Genomic DNA, 20,914 nt, shown 5'->3' with positions numbered 1-20,914 from the left:
AAACAAAACCTACTCAAATTGAAAAGGAAGAATTTAAACTGCATTAGCAGATGATATGATTTTATATAGAAAATATCCTATAGAATGCAAAAAAAAAAGAAAAACTACTAGAACTAATTGCACCAAAGCTGTTAGAGCTAATAAATGAATTTAACAAAGTTTCAGAATAGAATTTAGCACAAAAATCTGTTGTATTTGTATATACTAGTAATGAACTACTGAAAAGGAGTAGGAAAACAATTCCATTTATAACAGCATCAAAACAATATAATATGTAGCAATAAATTTAACCAAGATTGCAAGACTTATACACTGAACAGTTGCAAGAGATCAAATTGCCAATATCGTTTGGATAATAGAAAAAGCAAGGGAATTCCATAAAAACGTCTACTGCTTTTTGACTATGCTAAAGCCTTTGACTCTGTGGATCACAACAAACTGTGAAAAATTCTTAAAGATATGGGAATACCAGACCACTTAAACTCTCTTGAGAAACCTGTATGCAGGTCAAGAAGCAACAGTTAGAATTGGACATGGAACAACGGACTGGTTCAAAATTGGGAAAGGAGTACAACAAGGCTATGTATTGTCACACTGTTTATACAGCTTATACGCAGAGTACAGCATACAAAATGCCAGACTAGATAAAGCTCAGCTGGAATCAAGATTGCCAGGAGAAATATCAGCAACCTCAGATATACAAATGATAGCACTCTAAAGCAGAAAGTGAAGAGGAACCAAAGAGCCTCTTGATGAAGGTGAAAAAGGAAAGTGAAAAAGCTGGCTTAAAACTCAACATTTAAAACACTACAGTCTATAGGAATGCAAGGGATTTCTGTGTATTAATTTTATATCCTGCAACTTTACTATATTCATTGATTAGCTCTAGTAATTTTCTGGAAGAGTCGTTAGGGTTTTCTATGTAGAGGATCATGTCATCTGCAAACAGCGAGAGTTTCACTTCTTCTTTTCCTATCTGGATTTCTTTTACTTCTTTTTCTGCTCTGATTGCTGTGGCCAAAACTTCCAACACTATGTTGAATAGCAGTGGTGAGAGTGGGCATCCTTGTCTTGTTCCTGATTTCAGGGGAAATGCTTTCAATTTGTCACCATTGAGGGTGATGCTTGCTGTGGGTTTGTCATATATAGCTTTTATTATGTTGAGGTATGTTCCTTCTATTCCTGCTTTCTGGAGAGTTTTAATCATAAATGAGTGTTGAATTTTGTCAAAGGCTTTCTCTGCATCTATTGAGATAATCATATGGTTTTTATCTTTCAATTTGTTAATGTGGTATATTACACTGATTGATTTGCAGATATTAAAGAATCCTTGCATTTCTGGGATAAAGCCCACTTGGTCATGGTGTATGATTTTTTTAATATGTTGTTGGATTCTGTTTGCTAGAATTTGTTAAGGATTTTTGCATCTATGTTCATCAGTGATATTGGCCTGTAGTTTTCTTTTTTTGTGGCATCTTTGTCTGGTTTTGGAATTAGGGTGATAGTGGCCTCATAGAATGAGTTTGGATGTTTACCGAAATCCCTTGCATTCCTATATACTAACAATGAAAAAACAGAAAGAGAAATTAAGGAAACAATACCATTCACCATTGCAACAAAAAGAATAAAATACTTAGGAGTATATCTACCTAAAGAAACAAAAGACCTATACATAGAAAACTATAAAACACTGATGAAAGAAATCAAAGAGGACACAAACAGATGGAGAAACATACCGTGTTCATGGATTGGAAGAATCAGTATTGTCAAAATGGCTATTCTACCCAAAGCAATCTATAGATTCAATGCAATCCCTATCAAGCTATCAATGGTATTTTTCACATAACTAGAACAAATAATTTCACAGTTTATATGGAAATACAAAAAACCTCGAATAGCCAAAGTAATCTTGAGAAAGAAGAATGGAACTGGAGGAATCAACCTGCCTGACTTCAGACTCTACTACAAAGCCACAGTCATCAGGACAGTATGGTACTGGCACAAAGACAGAAATATAGATCAATGGAACAGAATAGAAAGCCCAGAAATAAATCCACGAACCTATGGACACCTTATCTTTGACAAAGGAGGCAAGGATATACAATGGAAAAAAGACAACGTCTTTAACAAGTGGTGCTGGGAAAACTGGTCAACCACTTGTAAAAGAATGAAACTAGAACACTTTCTAACACCATACACAAAAATAAACTCAAAATGAATTAAAGATCTAAATGTAAGACCAGAAACTATAAAACTCCTAGAGGAAAACATAGGCAAAACACTCTACGACATAAATCACAGCAAGATCCTCTATGACCCACCTCCCAGAATATTGGAAGTAAAAGCAAAACTAAACAAATGGGACCTAATGAAACTTAAAAGCTTTTGCACTACAAAGGAAACTATAAGCAAGGTGAAAAGACAGCCCTCAGATTGGGAGAAAATAATAGCAAATGAAGAAACAGACAAAGGATTAATCTCAAAAATATATAAGCAACTCCTGAAGCTCAATTCCAGAAAAATAAATGACCCAATCAAAAAATGGGCCAAAGAACTAAACAGACATTTCTCCAAAGAAGACATACAGATGGCTAACAAACACATGAAAAGATGCTCAACATCACTCATTATCAGAGAAATGCAAATCAAAACCACAATGAGGTACCATTACACGCCAGTCAGGATGGCTGCTATCCAAAAGTCTATAAGCAGTAAATCCTGGAGAGGGTGTGGAGAAAAGGGAACCCTCTTACACTGTTGGTGGGAATGCAAACTAGTACAGCCACTATGGAAAACAGTGTGGAGATTTCTTTAAAAGCTGGAAATAGAACTGCCATATGACCCAGCAATACCACTTCTGGGCATACACACCAATGAAATCAGATCTGAAAGAGACACATCCACCCCAATGTTCATCGCAGCACTGTTTATAATAGCCAGGACATGGAAGCAACCTAGATGTCCATCAACAGATGAATGGATAAGGAAGCTGTGGTACATATACACCATGGAATATTACTCAGCCGTTAAAAAGAATTCATTTGAATCAGTTCTAATGAGATGGATGAAACTGGAGCCCATTATACAGAGTGAAGTCAGCCAAAAAGATAAAGAACATTACAGCATACTAACACATATATATGGAATTTAGAAAGATAGTAACGATAGCCCTATATGCAAAACAGAAAAAGAGACACAGAAGTACAGAACAGACTTTTGAACTCTGTGGGAGAAGGTGAGGGTGGGATGTTTTGAAAGAACAGCATGTATATTATCTATGGTGAAACAGATCACCAGCCCAGGTGGGATGCATGAGACAAGTGCTCAGGCCTGGTGCACTAGGAAGCCCCAGAGGAATCGGGTGGAGAGGGAGGTGGGAGGGGGGATCATGATGGGGAATACATGTAACTCTATGGCTGATTCATATCAATGTATGACAAAACCCACTGAAATGTTGTGAAGTAATTAACCTCCAACTAATTAAAAAAAAAAAAAAGAAAAAAAAGCCAAAAAAAAAAAAAACCAACCTTTGCTGCACCCAAATGTAAAAAAATAAAAAAAAAATAAAATACTACAGTCATCGCCTCTGGTCCCATCACTTCATGGCAAATTGAAGAGGAAAAAGTGAAAGCAATGACAGATTATTTTTTCTTGGGCTCCAAAATCGCTGCAGATGGTGACTTCAGCCAGGAAGTTAAATGACATTTGCTCCTTGGAAAGAAAGCTTTGAGAAACCTGGACAGCCTACTAAAAAGCAAAGACATCACTTTTCCAACAAAGGTCCAAATAGCCAAAGCTATGCTTTTTCCAGTAGTCATGTACAGATATGAGAGTTGGACCATAAAGAAGGCTGAGTACCAAAGAATTGATGCTTTTGCAGTGTGGTGCTGCAGAAGACTGTTGAAAATCCCTTGTACTGCAAGGAGATCCAACCAGTCAATCCTAGAGGAAATCAACCCTGAATATCCATTCGAAGGACTGGTGCTGAAGCTGCTGCTAAGTCACTTCAGTCATGTCCGACCCTGTGCGACCCCATAGACATCAGCCCACCAGGCTCCCCCGTCCCTGGGATTCTCCAGACAAGAGTACTGGATTGAGTTGCCATTTCCTTCTCCAATGCATGAAAGTGTAAAGTGAAAGTGAAGTCACTCAGTCATGTCCGACTCTTTGCGACCACATGAACTGCAGCCCACCAGGCTTCTCTGTCCATGGGATTCTCCAGGCAAGAGTACTGGAGTGGGGTGCCATCACCTTCTCCAGGTGCTGAAGCTAGAGCTCCAATATTTTGCCCACCTACTGCAAAGAACCAACTCATTGGAAAAGACCCTGATGCTGGGAAAGATTGAAGGTAAAAGGATATGTGGGCAACAGGGGATGAGATAGTTAGATAGCATCACTGGTTCAGTGGACATGAATCTGAGCAAACTCTGGGATGTAATGAAGGACAGGGGACTCTGGCATGCTGCAGCCCATGGGATCATAAAAAGCCAGACACAACTTAGCGACTGAACAACAATAACAACAAATCAATGAATTTAGTAAAATCTGTATTAAAGTTAATATACAGAAACTCCTTGCATTCCTATATACTAAAAGTGAAAAATCAGAAAGAGAAAATAAGGAAACATTCGTGTTTCCCATTGCAACAAAAAGAATAAAATACGTTGGAATAAAACTACCTAAGGAGACAAAACACCTGTATGCAGAAAAACTATAAGACACTGATCAATGAAATCAAGAATGACACAAATAGATAGATAATACCATATTATTGGATTGGAGGAATCAATATTGTGAAAATGACTATGCTACCCAAAGCAATCTACAGATTCAGCACAATCCCTGTCAAATTATCAATGGCATTTTTCTCAGAACTTGAACCAAAAAGTTTACAATTTGTATGGAATCACAAAAGACCCCAAATAGCCAAAGCCATCTTGAGAATGAAAAACAGAGCTGGAGAAATCAATCTTCCTGATTTCAGACTGTATTACAAAGTACGTCATCAAGACAGTATGGTACTAGCACAAAAGCAAAAATATAGGTCAAATGGAGCAAGATAGAGATCCCAGAGATAAACCCACACACCTGTGAGCACCTTATCTTAGACAAAGACAAATATACAAGGCAGAAAAGACAGCCTCTTCAATAAGTGCTCAGAAACTGGACAGCTACATGTAACAGAGTGAAATTAGTACACTTCCTAATACCATACACAAAAATAATCTCAAAATGGGTTAAAGACCTAAATGTAAGGTCAGAAACTGTAAAACTCTTCTAGGAAAATTTACGCAGTACACTCTTTGACATAAATTGCAGCAAGATCCTATTTGACCCACCTCCCAAAGTAATGGAAATTAAAAAAAAAAAAAAAAAACAAATGGGGCCTAATTAAACTTAAAAGCTTTTGTACAGCAAAGAAAACTGTAAGCAATATGAAAAGGCAGCCCTCAGAATGGGAAAAAATAATCACAGATGAAGCAACTGACAAAGGATTAATGTCCAAAATATACAAGCCAGATCAATAGCAGAAAAACAAGCAACTCAATCAAAAAATGGGCAGAAAATCTAAACAGACATTTCTCCAAAGAAGACATACATATGGCCAACAAACACATGAAAAGATGCTCAACATCACTCATTATTAGAGAAATGCAAATCAAAATTACTATGAGGTAGTAACTCTCACCAGTCAGAATGACCATTTTCAAAATTCTACAAACTATAAATGCTGGAGAGGGTGTGGCGAAAAGGGAACCCCCTTGTACTGTTGGTGGAAATGTAAATTGATACAACCAATATGGAGAACAGTATGGAAATTCCTTTTAAAAACTAGGAATAAAGCTACTATATGACCTAGCAATCCCACTACTGGGCATATGCCCTGAGAAGACCATAATTGAAAAAGGTCTATGTACCCCAATGTTCATTGAAGCACTATTTACAATAACCAGGACATGGAAGCAACCTAGATGTCCATCAACAGATGAATAGATAAAGAAGTTGAGGTATATATATACAATGGAATGTTACTCAGCCATAAAAAAAGAACATATATGAGTCTGTTGAAATAAGGTGGGTGAACCCAAGAGAAAAACAAATGTTGTATGTTAATGCATGTATATGGAATCTAGAAAAGTGGTACTGATGAACATATTTCAGGGCAGGAATAGAGATACAGGTGTAGAGGTGAGTCTTCTGAACACAATGGGGGAAGGAGAGGGTGGGACAGATCGAGAGAATGGCTGGCATTGACGTTACACACTACCATATGTGGAGTGGATAGCTAACAGGAAACTGCTGTGCGGCACAGGGAGCTTAGCCAGCCTGGCACTCTGTGATGACCGAGAGGGGTGGAATTGGGGGAGGAGAGGTTCAAGACGGAAGGGATATATGTATATATACATGCATACATGCTTATGGCTGATTCATGTTGTTGTGCAGCAGAAAGCAATACAGCATTGTGGAGAAACTACCCTCTAGTTAAAAAAAAACAACAACAAAAAACGAAAATGTGGTACATATATATAATGAAATATTACTCAGCCATAAAAAGGAATGCGGTTGTGTCATTTGCAGAAACATGGATTCACCTAGAGATTGTCATACAGAGTGATGTAAGTCAGAAAGAAAAAAATGTTGTATAGTAATGTATATATATAAAATCTAGAAAAATAATAAAGGTAATCTTATTTGCAAAGCAGAAATAGAGACACAGACATAGAGAACTAATGTATGGATACCAAGGGGGAAAGGAGATGGGTGGGATGAATTGGGAGATTGGAATTTACATATATACATTACTGTGTTTAAAATACACACCGAGGAAACCAGATCTGAAAGAGACATGTGTACCCCAATGTTCACCACAGCACTGTTTTTAATAGCCAGGACATGGAAGCAACCTAGATGCCCATCAGCAGACGAATGGATAAGAAAGCGGTGGTACATATACACAATGGAATATTACTCAGCCATTTAAAAGAATATATTTGAATCCGTTCTCATGAGGTGGATGAAACTGGAGCCTATTATACAGAGTGAAGTAAGCCTGAAAGAAAAACACCAATACAGTATACTAACTCATATGTATGGAATTTAGAAAGATGGTAACGATAACTCTGTATGCGAGACAGCAAGAGAGACATGGATGTATTGAACAGTCTTTTGGACTCTGTGGGAGAGGGCGAGGGCAGGATGACATGGGAGAATGACGTTGAAACATGTAAATTATCATATGTGAAACAAATCGCCAGTCCAGGTTCGATGCATGATGCAGGATGCTCGGGGCTGGTGCACTGGGATGACCCTGAGGGATGGGACGGGGAGGGAGGTGGGATGGGGGTTCAGGATGGAGAACACATGTACACCCATGGCGGATTCATGTCAATGTATGGCAAAACCAGTACAATGTTGTAAAGTAAAACAAATAAATAATTTAAAAATTAAATTAAAAGTTAAAAAAAAACCCAAGATAAAATGGATACCTAATGAGAACCTATTGTGTAGCACAGGGAACTCTACTTAGTAATCGGTGGTGACCCACAGGGGAAGGAAATCCAAAAAGGAGGCAATTTGTATAAGAAAAGTGAAAGTGTTTGTTGCTCAGTCATCTCCGACTCTTTTGCAACCCCACAGACTGTAGCCCACCAGGCTCCTCTGTCCATGGAATTCTCTAGGCAAGAATACTGGAATGGAAGCCGTTCCTTTCTCCAGGGGATCTTCTCAACCCAGGGATTGAACCTGGGTCTCCTCCATTGCAGGCAGATTCTTAACTGTCTAAGCCACCAAGGAAACACCAAACATGTGTGTACATATGGCCGATTCACTTTGCCCTACAGCAGAAACTGACACAGCATTGTAAAACAACTGTACTCCAGTAAAAAGAACAGTCAAGAAATCAAAAATTAAAATGTGCTGTGTGCTCAGTCACGCCGTCATTTCTAACTCTTTGCAACCCTATGGAGTGTAGCCCTCCAGGCTCCTCCAGGCAAGAATACTGGAGTGGGTTGCCATGCCCTCTCCCCAACTCAGGGATTGAACCCAGGTCTCCCGCATAGCAGGTGGATTCTTTACCATCTGAGCCACTAGGGAAGCCCAAGAATACTGGAGTAGGTAGCCAATCCCTTCTCCAGGGCAACTTCCTGACCCAGGGATCCAACTGGGGTGTTCTGCATTGCAGGTGGATTCTTTACCAGCTGAGATACCCAGGATGCCCCCAAAATTAAAATAACAAATGTATTTTTTATTCATGCCAAGATAAAAAAAAGTTAGAGAACAGGTAGAGAAATTAGAACCCTCATACATTGCTGCTGGGACTTTAAAATTGAGGAGCATTGTAGAAAACACTTTGATAATTCTTCAATGCATGAACCTAGAATTACCTCAAAACTTGTCAGTTCCACTCAAATGCTTTCAAGCAAATCTTACACACATGTGATCATAACAACTCTATTCATAATATGCAAAAGGTGGGAGGAACCCAAATGTCCATGAACAAATGAATGAATAAACAAAATGCAATATATCCATACAGTAGAACATAATTTAACCATAGGAAGGAATAAACTTCTTATCCATGCTACAGTGTGGATATACCTCAATGATATCTTGCTCAGTCAAAGTAGTCAGACACAAAAGACCATGTTGATGGAATCATGTTGTATGATTCTATTTATATAACTACCCAAAATAGACAAAGGACATTAAGTGGTTCACAGCAGCTATGGGGGAAGGGAAAATGGAGAATGACTGCTTACTTGGTACAGGGTTTCCATTTAGAGTAGTGAAAAGTTGTGGAACTAGAGCGTTGCAGTGGTTATACAACATTCATTATAATGCACCTAATGCCTGTGAATTGTACACATTGCATGCATGCATGCTAAGTCACTTATGTTGTGTCTGACTCTTTGTGACCCCATTAACTATAGCCCACCAAGCTCCTCTGTCCATGGGATTCTCCAGGCAAGAATACTGGAGTGGGTTGTCATGCCCTTCTCTAGGGTATCCTCCTGACCCAGGGATCAAACCCGCATCTCTTGTGTCTCCTGTTTTGACAGGGAGGTTTTTTACCACTAGCGCCACCTGGGAAGCCCCTAATTGTACACGTTAAAATGGTAAATATGGTTTTTTACCACAATTTTCTTTTTAAATAAGTCAGAAAGTCTTTTCTCCCTTTGTTTCCTAAAAGAGTTTGTGTAAGAAACTGTTGGCCCTGCCATAGAAGGTCAACAAGGAGAAGTAGGGGTATGAAAAACTACATATGAGAGGTTTTGAGATTTTTAATAGACCTGAAATGGCACCAACAGTGTCCACTAGTCTTCCATGTGACCATACATAGTTATAAGGGAGAGCAGGGAATACAGTCTACCTGTGTGCATTGTGGTGGATAACTAGCAGCCTCTGTCACAGCAGCGTTCTTCAAAATAGCCCCAAACCAGAAACACTCCAAATGCCCATCAATCGCAAAGGAGCTAAGTCATAAATGCATGCAATGGAATACTGTATAGCAAAGGAAACAGACTGCAGGTATGTAAACCATCAACACAGACTCATCTCACAGACATAATGTTGAGCAAAAGAGGTCTCAAAAAGAATATATATATATATATATATATATATATGTGTGTGTGTGTGTGTGTGTGTGTGTGTGTGTATATTTCTCTTTGTAAAAAGTTTTAAAGCATCAAAACTAAGCCACATTCTGGGATGCATACCTAAAGTGGTAAAACTGTAAAGAAGAAAGGGAATAATTATGAGAGTAGTGACTGGCTCTTAGAGGCAAAAAGAGATTGTAATCAAATATGTGTATTGGTGATGCTTCCAGGTGGCATGCCGCCAGTACTTTTTCTTGATCTAGAAAGAGCTTACCCTGGTGTTTTTTTACTGTTTATTCTTTAAACTGTACTGAATACTATAATATAACTCAACTATTTTAAAAATGCAAAATGAAACAAAGGCCCAGAAATGCAGTTTTCTTAAACATTGAACTCAAGTTCTCTTATCATAAGATGTTGATTGATGGATGAGCAGACATCCCCAGCTCTGTATAAATAGGACATGATCCATTATATTCAATTCCATCTGTGTATGCAAAGATATATGTGTTTATTTACATAAGTATATTCACATATATTCACATATGTATAAACATATGCCTTTATGTGTGAAAAGTATCAGCCTAATGGATGATAGTCTTAACAGCACTTTTGTTTTTAAAATGTGTACGTTGTATGTGTGTGTATGTGTGTGTGTGTTTAGAGAGAGAGATGTCATTCTATGAATATGCATTAACTATATGTAATTGTTGGTATCAGTTCAGTCACTCAGTCGTGTCTGACTCTTTGCGACTCCATGAACCGCAGCACGCCAGGCCTGCCTGTCCATCTCCTGGAGTTTATTCAAACTCGCGTCCATCAGGTCGGTGATGCCATCCAACCATCTCATCCTCTGTTGTCCCCTTCTCCTCCTGCCCCAATCCCTCCCAGCATCAGGGTCTTTTCCAGTGAGTCAGCTCTTCGTATGAGGTGGCCAAACTATTGGAGTTTCAGCTTCAGCATCAGTCCTTCCAATGAACACCCAGGACTGATCTCCTTTAGGATGGACCGGTTGGATCTCCTTGCAGTCCAAGGGACTCTCAAGAGTCTTCTCCAACAGCACAGTTCAAAAGCATCAATTCTTTGGCGCTCAGCTTTCTTCACAGTCCAACTCTCACACCTGTACATGACCACTGGTAAAACCATAGCCTTGACCAGACGGACCTTTGTTGGCAATGTCTCTGCCCTTCAATATGCTATCTAGGTTGGTCGTAACTTTCCTTCCAAGGAGTAAGTGTCTTTTTGTCAGGAAGCATTTAACAAGAGGCTTCCTGTGTGCTGTTTTGGATCTGTCAGGAACCCTCTGGCCCTTATTAATTCCTGAAAATTCAGGAATTAAGAGGAGAGGCACACCTTTCCCGGGGCTGAGGAATCCAGGCATTTCTCATTACGGTGATAAGTAGCCTCTTCCTTCTTATGAACCATACGGTAAAAGGTGATTGTTTGCAACTTTCTCTTTGATAGGGATCATGTTATGTCTTGTAAATCTGGAAGTTTAATCTTTGCTGAGAATAACTACCTTGTAAGACAGTATATATGCCCACACCATGTTGATTAAAACACCTTTGCTCCGTCAGAGCTTTGGTCCCCGTGTCTTTCTTTCTTTCTTTCTCTCTCTCTCCCTCTCTCTCTCTCTCTCTCTCTCTCTCTCTCTCTCTCTATCTCTCTATTTCTGGCTGATTACCTGGAGCACAGAAGCCAGCTGCATAACCCAGGGAATATGAGCCTCTTTACTTCTTTCATTCTCTCATTGTTGACTCCGGACCACCAGGTTCTGGTCCATTGAAGGACCAACATCTTTTAATTTCATGGCTGCAATCACCATCTGCACTGATTATGGAGCCCAAAAAATAAAGTCTGACACTGTTTCCACTGTTTCCCATGAAGTGATGGGACCAGATGCCATGATCTTAGTTTTCTGAATGTTGAGTTTTAAGCCAACTTTTTCACTCTCCTCTTTCACTTTCATCAAGAGGCTTTTTAGTTCCTCTTCACTTTCTGCCATAAGGGTGGTGTCATATGCATATCTGAGGTTATTGATATTTCTCCCAGCAATCTTGATTCCAGCTTGTGCTTCTTTCAGCCCAGCATTTCTCATGATGTACTCTGCATATAAGTTAAATAAAAATTGTTGGTATACTTAATATTAAATCAAATTTTATAGAAGGAATAAATATTAAAAGCTGATAAATAGCTTTCTGTAAACTTAATAAGGAATAGAGCTTAAAGAATTAACAAAAAGAGGTAAATTTGCCCTATGCCTTAGAGCAATCATTCTTAACTTTTTGGGCTTTCTTTCAGAATTTAATGAAAAGTATGGTCCCTTGACCCAGAAAAATGAATGAGCATATATATATACGTTATTGTGCCTGTAATTATGAGGGATTCCTCATACACATAATTCTGTGTATTTATGAAGAATATAGAAGTCCCTGTACTCTATTAAAATTTCTTTAAAAAGTTTTTCCCATCAAATATCAATTGTCTCAACCAAGTGTTTGACAGAAGTATCAAAACAGAGAAAAAAAGACTAATGTTCAAGTTTTCTGTAATAGTGACTAACAAGTTATTTCTCTTATTACTACCAGGCATTTCTTCTTCCCCCTTCTCAGCCGCAAATCCCTCCCAGTTGTTTCTCTTCCTATTACTTTTTTTTTTTTTTTTTTTAGATATCCAACACTTTATCATAAAATAGACTTTGTTTTAGATATTTCCCAGCTATAGGCTAATGTCAGTGTTCTGAGCACACTTAAACAAGGGTAGGCTAAGCTCTGATGTTCATTATAACTGTATTTTTTTATTTTTAATTGGAGGATGATTGCTTTTCAATGTTGTGTTGATTTCTGTGTACAACAGCACTAATCAACCTTAAGTGTGTGTGTATGTGTATATATATACTCTCTCCCTCTGGAACCTCCCTCCCACGCCCACCACCTGTCCCACCCATCTTGGTTGTCCCAGAGCCCCCGGGTGGGCTTCTTCTGTTAGTCAGCAGCTTCCCACTACCTTTCTGTTTTACACATGGTAGTGCATGTAGGTCAGTGCTACTCTCTCAGTGCGTCCTACCCTCTCCTTCCCCCGCTGTGTCCACAAGTTCATGTCTCTATTTCTGCCCTGCAGATAGGCTCATCATTACCAGTTTTCTAAATTCCATGTCTTCCCTTCCATCACCCAGGATTCCAGCCAGTAGTTGTAGTCACAGTGAACTGCTTTTCCTGCCTCCATTCTCTCAATTCCATTCTGTTCTAAGCTCTGTTACAAGAATAATCTCTCCAAAGATCAGTGTGGATTTTTTAAAATTGTTGTTGCTGCTTTGGTTTATTTTTGAGCCCAACTAACTCAGTGTTTAGGAGTTTGCAATTCAGAATCAAATAGACCTTAACTGCATTCAAAGCCCAGCCTTGTTCTGACCAGCCTGTGTGATATTGGACAGGCTGCTTGCCCTTTTCACAGTTTCCACTTCCTTATCTATAAGATGAGGACAATAATAAAATTTACTAACTGCATTTTGATTTCCCTGGTGGCTCAAACAGTAAAGCATCTGCCTACAATGCGGGAGACCTGGGTTCAATCCCTGGGTGGAGAAGATTCTTTGGAGAAGGAAATGGCAGCCCTCTCCAGTACTCTTGCCTGGAAAATCCCATGGATGGAGAAGCCTGGTAGGCTACAGTCCGTGGGGTCGCAAAGAGTCGGACATGACTGAGCGACTTCACACACACACGTAAAGATTAATAAGATAATACAGGCGAAGTGATTTAAACTGATTAACAAAGGACATAGAGCTCAAGAACTGTTTCCTGAATTTATTAAATATTTAGCTATAAGGTTTTTTAATTTAATGCTTTTGTGAACTCCATGCTCCCTGTTCCTTTCTTTCAAAATTCCACCTCCTGCATCAGATCTTCCCTAACCCTAAAGCTAGGTGTGATCTCTCCCACTTCTTAATTCCTCAGACTTTTCACATTATATTTTACAGCAGTTTAGCATAATGGTGAAAACTCTGGGAGCAAATGCTGGTCACTTACTAACTTTGTGACCTTGGGCAGATCATTTAAGTCCCCTACAGTTTATTTTCCCCATCTGTAAATTAGATATTAAGAAATAGTATATGTCACAGAGGGTTTCTATGAGGATAAATGTAAGTAATGTTTAGAAGTGGCAAAACTATAGAGATGGAGCTGGAAGGGGATATGATCAGAACAGTCAGAGAGAAGAGATTGACTATAAATGGGTATAAGGAAAACTTTTGGAGTGATGAAATGCTTTAAAATTGAATTACTAAAACAAGTAAATGCATGACAAAAATATTAAAAACTGACTATGTAAATTTACTACTATTTATCAAACTGTACACTTAAGAGGGGTACATTTTATGGTATTCAAATTATACTTCAATGAAGCAATTTTTTAAAAAAGCAAAATGAATATATGGTATATGGAAAAGGCTTAGAACAGTAACAGACACATACTAAGCATACTGTTATCTGTTGGCTGTTTTTAATACCTTATACTGTTTTATACTGCCTTGAGTTTTTTATGGTTCTTCACCAGATTGTTCAGAATGTCTCATTTCTTACTCACATCTTCCTTCCCCCCCTTCATAAACTAAGTCTGAATTTAATCCTGGTACTGTCCCCTGTGCATCATTAGGTACTTGGTAAACATTTACTGACTCATGATTTGTATGAACTGCTGGAGTTTATGTCCACTATTAGAAAGTACTGGTTTGGGTTGAGGGTCCCACAGGTTTGTGTATAAGAAGTCTGAATTGTGCTTTTGGCCAGCTGGTCTTTTACATCTCTACATGATAGAGAACAGTCAATATTGAGTATGGCTTTTAAATACCAGGATTTTGGTAATTGTTTTGATGCTCATCTCTACAGATGTAGGCCTAGTTTTCTCTGGTCACAGCTAAGCCCTGCCATTCCCTGAGTTAGCATATGGTATTCCTGATCTGGTATTTCTAACACATCAAAGCTGTCTTTTCAGATCGTTTGAATATTCACCATTTCCTCAAAGAGATAGTGACTCTTCCCAAGTAACTTCTTTCAGCAGTTTGGGCAACAGTTTCCTAGGAACCAGAAGAAAATTGTGAATGAGATTCTTATAGTCTTCCAAGAAAAATACAAGAATGTTTTGTGTATTTTTGGAATACACAAAATATTCCACATGATATTATGTGGAAAATAACATTAAGAAGAAGAAGGAGAGAGAAGGAGAAGATGGCGGAGTGGCAGGATGTGGAGTTCACGTCTTCCCACAGAGGCATCAAGAATACATCTACAAATGGAGCAGTTCTCACAGAGCACCTGCTGAACGCTGGCAGAGGACCTCGGACACCTAAAAGGACAGGAAAAGATGAAAGAGAGAAAAGGAAAGAAGAGGAAGCCAGACAGGATCTGTGGGTCTGGGTTGAGGGGGTGAGGAACTGGAGGAGAGGAGAGGTTCCTGCACCCAGGGGATCCTCCTCACTGTGAGGAGATCAGCTCAGACAGAAGGAGGGGCTTGGGGCCTGGAGGAGAGTGCCGCAGCCAGTCTGTGGCAGGCGGGACGGAGTGAGATGTCCACAGGCGGGCTGTGCGTAACCCTGCGTACCTCAGCCTGAGACATGCGTCTGCCGATGTGCGCGGGGGCAGATGTGGTGTGCCGATGTAGTGTGGAACGTGGGGTTTGGAGAAAAGACCCGAGGAAAGGACTGCTGTTGGTTGCCTGGAGACAGCTGAGGGGATAGGAGTGAGGAGCTCCACAACCAGGAATGCTGCTGGAGGAAGCCCAGAATGCCATAGAAGTGAAGCCCCACTGTTGAGTTAGGCATGAAGGGCAGAGCTGCCGTTACAGCCTCATCCCAGTCGGCTGCGGCCTTCCCGACTCCTGCCTGGGTGAGCACATGCACCCCAGTCAGTTGCCACCTCTGCCCCCTCCCACCGAAGTGCCAGTGCACCTCAGTTACTGCCTCTGCCCCCTCTCACTTAGGTGAAGAGCAGATGCCTGTGGGCAGCCCATGCACAGTACCACCTTTTCACAGAGGTGAAACCCAAGCTGAACCCCAGGGACTTTGCAAGGAAGGAAGAAAGTCTGAAATCTCTCCCTGCTGCTGCACAAACCACAGGTTAAATACCTGAGATAGTCTCCATAAACTCAGCATCTGTGGAACAGCTGAATGAACAAGTACCCCCACAACTGAGACAGGTCTGGTTGTAGCAGCTGTGGAACTTGTCGGCACATACACTCAGGAGTGGACCAAGTCAGAGTCCAAGCTATGCCCGTAGTGCCTGCAGTGGGTCCAGATCCAGGATTCCTGCAATCCTGAGACCTGACTTGAGTGGATTTATGCTGGCAGCCTGGTGAAGACAAAGCCTGATAAGACACCAGAGCCAACTGCTGGCATCCACACTGTTACAGTAGGGCTGAGAGCAGTGCCAGCAACACAGGAACTTGGGAGCTCACCCAGCAGGTGAAAAATGACCCGAGAAAGCATACCCACAGATGAACAGCTCCAGAGGAGGGATTCTCAGTGACTTCTCTCCCAGTGGGAGTGCCCCAGACCTGCCTGCCTTGCACCACAGGTGAGAGGCACAGCAAGAATAAGATCTGGGGCCTCTGCTACAGCAGCTCAGGGGCAGACCCTGCCCCTGACAGAGCAGTGACGACTACAGAGCAAAGGGGAGCCCCCCCAGCTCAGCATCCAGGACAGGCTCTGGTCACCACACCAGTCAAACCCCCTACCAAGGGGATAATGGCCAGCATACAGTGAGGAAAGAGGTGGCAAACATGCATACTGAAAACAGCCCTCTCGCCAAGCAGCACACACACACACACACACACACACACACGTGAAAAATAGCCCTCTAAGGCTGTCTGAGGGTCTGGAATGGGGTGGAAGAACTGCCAACATTTAGTCTGGAAGGCCAGCAGGGCTTAGGTAAAGGAGCTCCAGAGGGCTGGGGGGAACAGAGACTCCACTCTTGAAGGGGACACAAGATTTTACATTCGCTGGGACCTAGCAGAAAGCAATACCTCCATAGGAACCTGGGTTATACTTACCCAGGGGTCTTGGAGGATCTCCTGGAGAGACAGGGATCGACTATAGCTCACTGGGGTGACAAGGACATTGTTAGCGGAGGCATCAGGGAATGTTAATTGGTGTGAGCTCTCTCAAGGATCCCCATTTTGGAACCACTCAACAACCTGCGGTTTCCAGTTTTGGAACGCCTCCAGTCAAGCAGTCAGCAAGATAGGAACATAGCCCTACCCATCAGCAGACAAGCTGCCTAAAGTCTTACTAAGCTTACAGCCATCCCCAACACATTCCCTGACACAGCCCTGCCCACTAGAAGGACAAGACCCAACTCCACCAACCACAAGGCAACATTCCCTTCCACCAGGAAGCCTGCACAAGCCCCTGAATGGACCTCACCCACCAGGGAACATATACCAGACGCAAGAGGAACTACAGTTCTGCAGCCTGTGGAAAGGAGACCATAAATACAGTTAGACAAAACAAGTCAACAGAGAAATATGTCTCTGTTGCAGATGAAGGAACAAGATAAAAACCTACAGGAACAACTAAATGAAGAGGAGATAGTCTACCTGAAAAAGCATCAAAATAATAATAATAAAAAAGCAAAATGACTGTCTGAGGAGGCCTTACAAATAGCTATGAAAAGACAGGAAGCAAAAAAGCAAAGGAGAAAAGGAAAGATATACCCATTTGAATGCAGAGTTCGAAAGAAGAGCAAGGAGAGATAAGAAAGCTTTCCTCAGCGATCAATGCAAAGAAATAGAGGAAAACAACAGAATGGGAAAGACTAGACATCTCTTCAAGAAAATTAGAGATACCAAGGGAACATTTCATGCAAAGACGGGCTCAACAAAGGACAGAAATGGTAGGGACATAAGAGAAGCAGAAGATATTAAGAAGAGGTGGCAAGAATACACAGAAGAACTGTACAAAAAAGATCGTCTTGACCCAGATAATCAAAATGGTATGATTACTCACCTAGAGCCAGACATCCTGGAATGTGAAGTCAAGTGTGCCTTAGGAAGCATCACTACGAACAAAGCTAGTGGAGGTGATGGAATTCCAGTTGAGCTATTTCAAATCCTGAAAGATGACGCTGTGAAAGTGCTGCACCCAATATGCCAACAAATATGGAAAGCTCAGCAGTGGCCACAGCACTGGAAAAGGTCAGTTTTCATTCCAATCCCAAAGAAAGGCAATGCCAAAGAATGCTCAAGCTACCACACCGTTGCACTCATCTCACATGCTAGTAAAGTAATGCTCAAAATTCTCCAAGCCAGGCTTCAGCAATACGTGAAGCATGAACTTCCAGATGTTCAAGCTGGTTTTAGAAAAGGCAGAGGAACCAGAGATCAAATTGCCAACATCCGCTGGATCATTGAAAAAGCAAGAGAGTTCCAGAAAAACATCTATTTCTGCTTTACTGGCTATGCCAAAGCCTTTGACTGTGTGGATCACAATAAACTGTGGAAAATTCTTCACGAGATGGGAATACCAGACCACCTGACCCACCTCTTGAGAAACCTATATGCAGGTCAGGAAGCAACAGTTAGAATTGGACATGGAACAGACTGGTTCCCAATAGGAAAAGGAGTATGCCAAGGCTGTATATTGTCACCCTGCTTATTTCATTTATATGCAGAGTACATCACGAGAAACGCTGGACTGGAAGAAGCACAAGCTGGAATCAAGATTTCTGGGAGAAATATCAATAACCTCAGATATACAGATGACACCACCCTTATGGCAGAAAGTGAAGAGGAACTAAAGAGCCTCTTGATGAAAGTGAAAGAGGAGAGTGAAAAAGTTGGCTTAAAAGGAAGCTGTGGTACATATACACCATGGAATATTACTCAGCCGTTAAAAAGAATTCATTTGAATCAGTTCTAATGAGATGGATGAAACTGGAGCCCATTATACAGAGTGAAGTAAGCCAGAAAGATAAAGAACATTACAGTATACTAACACATATATACGGAATTTAAATAGATGGTGGCGATAACCCTATATGCAAAACAGAAAAAGAGACACAAAAGTACAGAACAGACTTTTGAACTCTGGGGGAGAACGTGAGGGTGGGATGTTTTGAAAGAACAGCATGTATATTATCTATGGTGAAACGGACCACCAGCCCAGGTGGGATGCATGAGTCAGGTGCTCGGGCCTGGTGCACTGGGAGGACCCTGAGGAGTCGGGTGGGGAGGGAGGTGGGAGGGGGGATCGGGATGGGGAATACGTGTAACTATATGGCTGATTCATGTCAATGTATGACAAAACCCACTGAAATGTTGTAAAGTGATTGGCCTCCAACTAATAAAATAATATTTAAAAAAAAAAAAAAAAACTCAACATTCAGAAAACTAAGATCATGGCATCCGGTCCCATCACTTCATGGCAGATAGATGTGGAAACAGTGTCAGACTTCATTTTTTTGGGCTCCAAAATCAGTGCAGATGGTGATTGCAGCCATGAAATTAAAAGACGCTTACTACTTGGAAGGAAAATTTTGACCAACCTAGATAGCATATTAAAAAGCAGAGAGATTACTTTGCCAGCAAAGGTCTGTCTAGTCAAGGCTGTGGTTTTTCCATTAGTCATGTATGGCTGTGAGAGTTGGACTATAAAGAAAGCTGAGCGCCAAAAAATTGATGCTTTTATACTATGGTGTTGGAGAAGACTCTTGAGAGTCCCTTGGACTGCAAGGAGATCCAACCAGTCCATCCTAAAGGAGATCAGTCCTGGGTGTTCATTGGAGGGACTGAGGTTGAGGCTGAAACTCCAATACTTTGGCCACCTGATGCGAAGAGCTGACTCATTGGAAAAGACCCTGATGCTAGGAAAGATTGAGGGCAAGAGGAGAAGAGGACAACCGAGGATGAGATGGTTGGATGGCATAACCAACTTGATGGACATGGGTTTGGGTGGATTCCGGGAGTTGGTGATGGACAGGGGGGCCTGGCGTGCTGTGGTTCATGGGGTCGCAAAGAGTCTGACATGACTGAGCGACTGAACTGAACTAAACTGAAAGATCGAAAATCTTGGAAAAAGAATGGAGACACAGGCCAGCAAGGTACAAGAAATGTTTAACAAAAAGATAGAAGATTTAAAGAACAAACAGAGGTAAACAATGCAGTAACTGAAATGTGAAATACACTAGAAGGAATCAGTAGTAGAACAACTGAGGCATAAGCGCAAAGAAGTGAGCTGCAAGACAGAGTGGTGGAAATCACTGCTGCAGAACACAATAAGGGGAAAGAATGAATAGAAATGGGGACAGTCTAAGAGACCTCTGGGACAACATTAAACATACAACATTTGCATTGTAGGGGTCCCAGGAGACAAAAGGCCTAAGAAAATATTTGAAGAGTTTATAATATGGGAAAGGAAATAGTCACATCCAAGAAACTCAGAGAGTCTCACACAGTATAAACCCAAGGGGAAACATGCCACATATTGACACATATTGATCAAATTAGCTAGCAAAAATTAAATACAAAGAAAAAATATTAAAGCAGTAAATAACATACAAGGTAATACCTATAAGGTTATAAGCTGATTTTTCAGCAGAACCTCTGCAGGCCAGAAGAGAGTGGCAAGCTTTATTTAAAGTGATGAGAGGGAAAAACCTACAACCTAGAATACTCTACCCAGCAAGGCATTCATTCAGATTGTACAGAGAAATCAAAAGCTTTACAGACAAGTAAATCTAAGAGAATTCATCACCACCAAACAACTTTACAACAAATGCTAAAGAAACTTCTCTAGGCAGGGTGAAAAGAAAACAAAAAGAGACCACAGCTATAATAGAAACAAGAAAATTAAAAATGGGAAAGCTCATTTGCCTAGTAAAGGCAAACATACAGTAAATGTGGGAAATCATCCACACACAAATATGATATGGTACAGATAGATAATGGAATATTACTCAGCCATAAACAAAGGAAAAAATAACATGGACCTGGAGATTGTCATACTGAGTGAAGTAAGTCAGAGAGAAAAAGACACATATGATACTACTAATATGTGGAATCCTTAAAAAAAATGACACAGATGAACTTATTTACAAAACAGAAATAAAGTCACAGATATAGAAAACAGACTTATGGTTTACTAGGGGGAAGCAGAAGCAGAGGGGAGGGAGGGATGAACTGGGAGATTGGGATTGGCGTGTACACACTGCTGTATATAAAACAGATCACTAGTAAGGACCTACTGTCCAGCACAGGGAACTGTTCTCAGTACTCCACAGTGACCTATTAGAAAAGAGTCTGAAAGAGTCGAGTTATGAATATGTAAC

At 40.7% G+C, this 20,914-nt stretch overlaps 1 protein-coding gene across 4 annotated transcripts in view; it reads left to right on the top strand.

Annotated features, from left to right (window-relative positions):
- KIAA1328 (KIAA1328 ortholog) overlaps nucleotides 1-20,914 on the top strand; it is a 407,099-nt gene that overhangs the window by 328,347 nt on the left and 57,838 nt on the right. The gene's annotated exons all lie outside the window — the stretch shown is intronic.

The sequence above is a fragment of the Muntiacus reevesi genome, chromosome 4, assembly GCF_963930625.1.
Source record: "Muntiacus reevesi chromosome 4, mMunRee1.1, whole genome shotgun sequence".
NCBI classification, from domain to species: domain Eukaryota; kingdom Metazoa; phylum Chordata; class Mammalia; order Artiodactyla; family Cervidae; genus Muntiacus; species Muntiacus reevesi.
Note: the sequence above shows the minus strand (reverse complement) of the source record. Positions and strands in the feature narration are given on the sequence as shown.